An 8,061-nucleotide genomic window follows, 5' to 3' on the forward strand; every position below is an offset into this window, starting at 1 on the left:
AGTTGTGTCAAACGAAACTACACGAATATATATTTGAGATCATAATTAACTAACATTGTAAACAAAAGAGTCGTCTTTTTCATTATAATACTCAAAATGGACAAAAGAGTCGTCATTTTTATTATAATACTCAAATTGGACAAAAGAGTGAGTGTTGTCACCACAAACCTAGACAACTATAACAAAGACATTTAAACAAAGTACAAAGTATCGCACTAGCGAAATTTGGCCTTACATGGTTTCTTAATAAATTCATCTACTATCCCATCCAAATCGACTTCTTCAGCAAACTCTCGTTCAATATAGACAGTCATACAATCGGCAAGAAACATATCCCCTATCTTGTTACGAAGCCGTATTTTGACGATTTTCATAGCTGAAAATGCTCGTTCTGTAGTTGCCGTGGAAACAGGAAGTGTCAAGATAAGACGAATCAATCTATCAATCAAAAAATAGTGTTTTGATTTTTTTGTTTCAGCTAATCCTTGACATAACTCGGAGATTGTAGACATTTTCTAAAAAATAGCATGATTAACCACATCAATCTTGTAATGTTGTAGTTGGCTTCTCAAAATATATATCTCCTGCTTAGTAAAGTCTTCACAATAAAAACAATCGGCGAGCTTGCAAATATCATCAATATCAAAGGACTTAAAAGCACCACTTGGATCCAAAGCTGAGCTAAGAGAAAGAAGCTCCATTGCTTCATCCAGAAATCTATTCTTTAACTCCAGTAACTGGTAATCTATTATAGCATTAAAAATATCAAAGTGGTAATGATGCTCAACTATAATGTAATCTCTCTGCTGACAAGAACGACCTGTACCCGCCATGTAACGAGCACCCATATCAAGCATAACAATGTCATATCTTTCCCAAAATGAAATCACATCTCTAAGGAAAGTGTCCCAACTTGATTCTCTTAGTTCTTGAAGAAGTGCTTTTGTACTCGAGACTAAACTGATAGCATTTAAGATGTCTTGAGACTTTTCTTGCAAAACTTGACACAATAAATTAGCGATTCTCATTATCTTGTGTAATAAATGCAAGAGAAAGACAAATTCAAAGTTTCTCATTGCAATTAAAGCACCTTTAGCTTCCCCACGCATAGAGTTACTTGACCCATTCTCCATGACATTTTCAAGAACTGTACAAGTTGCACCAAACAACTCTATCAAGCTACTAACCGATTCAAAATGAAAACCCCATCGAGTATCTCCAGCTCGTTGCAAGGTAGACACTTGATTAGCTCCTCTTCCACTAATGATTTCACCACTAGCTACCAACTTATCAATCTCAATTTGTCAAGCCTCCTGTAACTCAGCTTTACGCTTTGGCGAAACATGAAGATTAACTATAGAAGCCAACTTTGAGAAAAACAACCAAACATCCGACACATCTTTAGAAGCCGCAACTAAGGCAAGTTGTAGACGATGTGCAAAGCAATGCACATAGTATACATATGGACACTCCTTAAGAAACAATGCTTGCAATCCATTCCATTGACCACACATATTGCTAGCACCATCATACCCCTGACCTCTCATATTTGGAACAAGCAAATTATGACGAGCAAGAACATTGGATATAGCTTCTTTCAAAGTCAATGCACAAGTATTTTTCACGCCGACAATGCCCAAAAACCGCTCTCTAACAAAACCACCACTATCAACAAATCTTATGACAATTGCCATTTGTTCTTTGCTTGAACTATCTTGTGCTTCATCGACAATGATACAAAATTTTGCGTCACCAACTTCTTCACGAATCCTCTTTCTCACTTTTTCAGCATATATATTCAAAAGTTCCTTTTGAATTTTAGGTGAGGTATATTTGGCATTTCTCTGAGCCCACCTATTAATTTTGCAACTTTTTCATTCAACATCGTGGCAAACTTTAACACTTCCTTGAAATTCCCACTATTCTTTGATTTGATTGACTCGTCATGACCTCTAAAAGAAATCCCTCATAGCGCAAGCAATTGAATACATTGAACAATAGGTTTGACTAGCAAACAATTATTAGCAAGCTTTTCTTGACATTATGTTTTAAACATATTATCAATGTGTCGAGAAGAATTCATAAAATTCTCACAAGACAAGGTGGCTGACCTATGTAGTGAGCATGGACCTCCTTCATGTTGCAAGAAAGCACACTTCTTTCCATCATTAACCTTCTTCTAGTTGGTAAAACCTTCAATAGAAAATTCTGGACATTTCGACGGATTTGTTTCAAAAATGAAATGAGAAAAACAATAAGCTTTATCCTTCTTTATTGAGTACTCTAACCAAGGAAATTGTGAGAACCAATTATACTTGAACCGACGACCTTGCTTTCCAAACTTAGTGCTTGGATATTGTTTTTCCTGTAGACGAGGTTGTGTATGCCCCTTGGAGAGATAATATATTCTAACCACTTCTTCTTGATCAACCGGGTATTCAAAAATTGGAACACGTAAACCCGGATCTTGTTAAACTGAAGAAGTCACATCAACTTCTTGAAGCACAACACTTTGGACTTGAGGGGAATGCTCAACTTCATTGATCATGGCCGGTTGGACTTGAAGAGAAGGTTCACTTTCTTCTATCACAACCCTTTGGACTTTGGAAGGACGTTGCTCATTGCCATCAACTCTTGAAGTATCAAGATTAGGCATAAGAGTTTCATCACTTTCCGATGTAGCAGCTTTACGCTTAAAAAACGATAATAGAGTTTTTGTTTTCTTTGGCGCTTAGTGTTGCAACATGGTAATCTAAGATAGTAGATCATTATTAATAAATTGGTTATATATATGAATACATACACTTCAAAGAAAAGGGATTGACTTACATAAAATCATTTGTTTTTTTCAATTTATTTTTCGAGTTCGAGTTCTAATGTAATAAACAAACACGAAATCATACAAGTATAAATAACTACATGTTTGGTGTGATGGTGTAGACGTGTAGTAGACAGTAGTGTTATGATGTTGTAAAGTTATCCATAGCCCCACAAATCAATTTTTTTTTTCTATTCAACAAAGTCATAAGAATATAAATTTAACCCCTACTAATAATAAAACTCATAATTGAACTAACCTCTAAGCTCTTTCGACAATCAATGAATAAAATGATTAATAGTGTGGAGTTGGTGTTAAATTTAAATCAAAGAAATTGGGGGAGGGGGGGAAGGAATAGCCCCTGTTAGCCCTCATGTTGGTCCGCCCCTGCATAGTTAAGATCTGACATGTAATGCCCAGGACCTGGGAAAGTTAATATACTAGTATATATACTTTTTTTTTAAAAGAAATGGGGGGGGTGTTAGCCCTCATGTTGGTCCGCCCCTGCATAGTTAAGATCTGACATTTAATGCCCAAGAAATGGGAAAGTTTTTTTTTTTGAAATATTTAGAGGGTTAAGGCAGACCCACACCGGTTACATTGAAATACCCTAGCCCGAAGGCTTACATTGCCCGAAGGCTCTCGCTGATGTGCCAGTTTTTAGTAGACCCAACCGCCTCCACCTTGTCCATGAAGACTTGCTTTCACTCCTTGATCCACCCATCATAGCAGCATCTTGTCTCTAGCACGAAGGCTCATTTGGCCCAAAGACCCATCACATAATTACACAAGAAAGAAATTCCAACCAAAACTTGGTGGGATTCGAACTTGCAACCTCTCCCATGAGTAGAGGGGTACACAACCAATTGAAAGTTAATATACTAGTATATATACTTTTTTTTTAAAAGAAATTTGGGGGGCTATATGTTGGTCCGCCCCTGCATAGTTAAAATCTGACATGTAATCCCCAGGACCTGGGAAGATGCAAAGACACAATTTGGTATATGCAACTCCTATAGTGCGACATGTTTCGAGCGTGACAAAATTATCTATCAAATCATTTCGAAATATAAAATCATTAGCCTTTAAGCCATGTGGTCGCGGTGATAGAATGGAAGTTAAAATTGCACATGCTCAACTGTTGGCTTTTAACCTCTCTTCCTGAGTTTTGTCCTTGCGGAGGGTTATTAGAGTAAGATATGAACAATTAACTAGAGGGGAAGCATGAATCTCTAGTTTCTATTAATGATGAGCAAACGCTATCTGTAATCGCTAAGTTGAGAACTCATGAACGTTCTTCCTATAATAAAAGTTATTGTCAGAGTTCATTGATAGGACTAAGGCTTCTCAGGGATTGTCAAGGCTGCGACGAGTGTTCAAGAGAGTTTGTGGTAGGAAAATTTTTGTCAATGTAGTGTGAAGATGGTGGTGAACCAATTGTTGATGTATCACGACCAATGGGTCTCATATTAACCCAAGAAGGAAGAATAACTGCTGGGAGTGATTTGTTGAAGCTTATTCCTAGTACTTGGATGCTTTTGAGAACCTTAGAAGACGATAAGTTTGTTTTGCATTTATAGATCCTTCGGCCATATGTAAAGTGATTCTCTAAACTTCCAATACCACGATAAATGTGTCACATTTCATGACATGCTTTAGAACAATTTTTAATTATAAAAAGGGTCAGGTCTTAACATGTTCTGATATAGTGTTGGAATGGTGGACTATTGAACTACATTTATATAGAGAATGACTTCTTTTACTACCTGTATTAAAGTGTGAAGTCAGGGTGAATTTTGTTGAATTAGGTTCATATGGTCTGTAGAAAAGTATGGCAAGCTATGCGAAATTACAGATGCAGTTGGATGTCAGTTTTTTTTTGTTTTTTTCATCCATGGTAACATTAAGCTGATTAGCATATATTATATTTTTTATCAGTAGATCAAGAAAAGTTCATGTGTTTTATTCTAAATCATCATTTTCAAAACCTACCCTTAATTTTTTTAACATTCCTTCAAAAGCAATATTAATTTAACTTTGCACGGGCAATTTTGCTCATAGTTGTAATTATATAATAACTCTAACTTAATTATTCTACTTTACCAATGTAATTTAATTCATTGTGTAGTGTTATAATATTTTTTTTTATGTAATATATATTGTATACTCAACTATTATAACCTATAAACTCACTTGTATTATCGGTCTCTCTCTCTTTTTTCTTTTTTCTCCCTTCATTTTTTTTTTATCTCTTCTCCTTTTTATGTTCTTTTTTCTTTCTAACTTCCCTCCTTCCCTATTAGCCCTCATGTTGGTCCGTCCCTGCATAGTTAAGATTTGACATGTATTGCCCAGGACCTGGGAAAGTTAATATACTAGTATATATACTTTTTTTTTAAAAGAAATTTGGGAGCCCCTGTTAGCCCTCATGTTGGTCTGCCCCTGCATAGTTAAAATCTGACATGTAATGCCCAGGACTTGGGAAAGGTTTTTTTTTTGAAATATTTAGAGGGTTAAGGCAGACCCACACCGGTTACATTGAAAGACCCTAGTCCGAAGGCTCGCGCCCCCACACCGGTTACATTGAAAGACCCTAGCCCGAAGGCTTACATTGCCCGAAGGCTCTCGCTGATGTGCCAGTTTTTAGTAGACCCAACCGCCTCCACCTTGTCTATGAAGACTTGCTTTCACTCCTTGATCCACCCATCGTAGCAGCATCTTGTCTCTAGCACGAAGGCTCATTTGGCCCAAAGGCCCATCACATAATTATACAAGAAAGAAATTCTAACCAACACTTGGTGGGATTCGAACTTGCAACCTCTCCCATGAGTAGAGGGGTACACAACTAATTGAAAGTTAATATACTAGTATATATACTTTTTTTTTAAACGAAATTTGGGGGGGGCTATATGTTGGTCCTCCCCTGCATAGTTAAGATCTGACATGTAATGCCCAGGACCTGGGAAGATGCAAGGACACAATTTGGTATATGCAACTCCTATAGTGCGACATGTTTCGAGCGTGACAAAATTATCTATCAAATCATTTCAAAATATCAAATCATTAGCCTTTAAGCCATGTGGTCGCGGTGATAGAATGGAACTTAAAATTGCACATGCTCAACTGTTGGCTTTTAATCGTTTTAAGGGGTTTCTCTTCCTGAGTTTTGTCATTGCGGAGGGTTATTAGAGTAAGATATGAACAATTAACTAGAGGGGAAGCATGAATCTCTAGTTTCTATTAATGATGAGCAAGCGCTATCTGTAATCGCTAAGTTGAGAACTCATGAGCGTTCTTCCTATAATAAAAGTTATTGTCAGAGTTCATTGATAGGACTAAGGCTTCTCAGGGATTGTCAAGGCTGCGACGAGTGTTCAAGAGAGTTTGTGGTAGGAAAAATTCTGTCAATGTAGTGTGAACATGGTGGTGAACCAATCGTTGATGTATGACGACCAATGGGCCTCATATTAACCCAAGAAGGAAGAACAACTGCCGGGAGTGATTTGTTGAAGCTTATTCCTAGTACTTGGATGCTTTTGAGAACCTTAGAAGACGATAAGTTTGTTTTGCATTTATAGATCCTTCGGCCATATGTAAAGTGATTATCTAAACTTCCAATACCACGATAAATGTGTCACATTTCATGACATGCTTTAGAACAATTTTTAATTATAAAAAGGGTCAGGTCTTAACATGTTCTGATATAGTGTTGGAATGGTGGACTATTGGACTACATTTATATAGAGAATGACTTCTTTTACTACCTGTATTAAAGTGTGAAGTCAGGGTGAATTTTATTGAATTAGGTTCATATGGTCTGTAGAAAAGTATGGCAAGCTATGCGAAATTACAGATGCAGTTGGATGTCAGTTTTTTTTTGTTTTTTTCGTCCATGGTAACATTAAGCTGATTAGCATATATTATATTTTTTATCAGTAGATCAAGAAAAGTTCATATGTTTTATTCTAAATCATCATTTTCAAAACCTACCCTTAAATTTTTTAACATTCCTTCCAAAGCAATATTAATTTAACTTTGCACGGGCAATTTTGCTCATAGTTGTAATTATATAATAACTCTAACTTAATTACTCTACTTTACCAATGTAATTTAATTCATTGTGCAGTGTTATATTTTTTTTATGTAATATATATTGTATACTCAACTATTACAACCTATAAACTCACTTGTATTATCGGTCTCTCTCTTTCTCTCTCTTTTTTTCTTTTTTCTCCCCTCATTTTTTTTACCTCTTCTCCTTTTTATGTTCTTTTTTCTTTCTAACTCCCCTCCTCTTCTGGTTCATCGATCTCCTTCCATCCATTGTCTGCACTCTCTCCACGTATCGCGGCAGTTATCTTGCAGTTATGATTCCGCTCTCTCTCTCTCCATGTCTCGCAGCAGTTCCAAAGTAGTTAGGATACCATGGATATGATCCCATGCAACCTGTTCCCCCGTACTATACCGCATCCGGTCCAATTGTCACCACTAACCTCCTAGGTCATGAATACGACCCACACAGATGCCCTCTCTCGGTCTTATTGATGGTCTTTGAACAACTATGGGGTCGAGAACTAACATTTCTCATCTCATACACCTTTCATAGTATACCTCTCTTTTTCGACACTGCCACTCTGTCCCCATATCTTTTCTTTCCCAGCACGTGTTCCACGTGCTTCCTCTTTATTGCCACATGGAAATACGGTGCACTCGCAGCATACTCTGCCTCTTCGAAAATCGAGATTCCACGTGTCACACTTTTCTTGGTTCTTTTGTTGGCTAATCCCTTTTTGCCCCTGCCCCTTCAAATCCCGCTCAAACCTCCCTCTTCTCTCAAAACCCCAAAACCCCAAACCCTCACTATTCTTTTCAACTTCTTTCCTTTCAACCATTTCCAACTTCTTCCCACTGTTCTTCCCTCCGGTAGATCTCTCCAGCACTGTTCATGTTCTACGACTGCCGTTGTCTTGACTTCCTCTTATCGTAGGTTTGTCTTCCCCCTTCTTATTTATTTTCCTTTCCTCTCGTTATTTGTTTTATTCGCTTTTGGGGTGCTGCTTCATCACTTTCTTCTTTTCTAGAATTGCAATACCTCTTTGTGTGAAACTCCCCTCTTATCACTGGTTCCATTATGTCTAGATCGGAATCGGAGGCTACCTCCGCCACCAAATATGACAGATCTGAATCCTCTACCCCTAGATCTAGCCATCCCTCCATGGAACGATCTGAATCCCCAGCTTCTG

The 8,061-nt window shown here is 37.3% G+C and overlaps 1 pseudogene; it reads right to left on the reverse strand.

The window, feature by feature from the left end:
• Positions 1-215: 215 nt before the first annotated feature.
• LOC147496958 (uncharacterized) lies at positions 216-7,710 on the reverse strand (annotated as a pseudogene).
• Positions 7,711-8,061: the final 351 nt, after the last annotated feature.

Source organism: Coptis chinensis, chromosome 5, assembly GCF_015680905.1.
Source record: "Coptis chinensis isolate HL-2020 chromosome 5, ASM1568090v1, whole genome shotgun sequence".
In the NCBI taxonomy this organism is placed as follows: Eukaryota; Viridiplantae; Streptophyta; class Magnoliopsida; order Ranunculales; family Ranunculaceae; genus Coptis; species Coptis chinensis.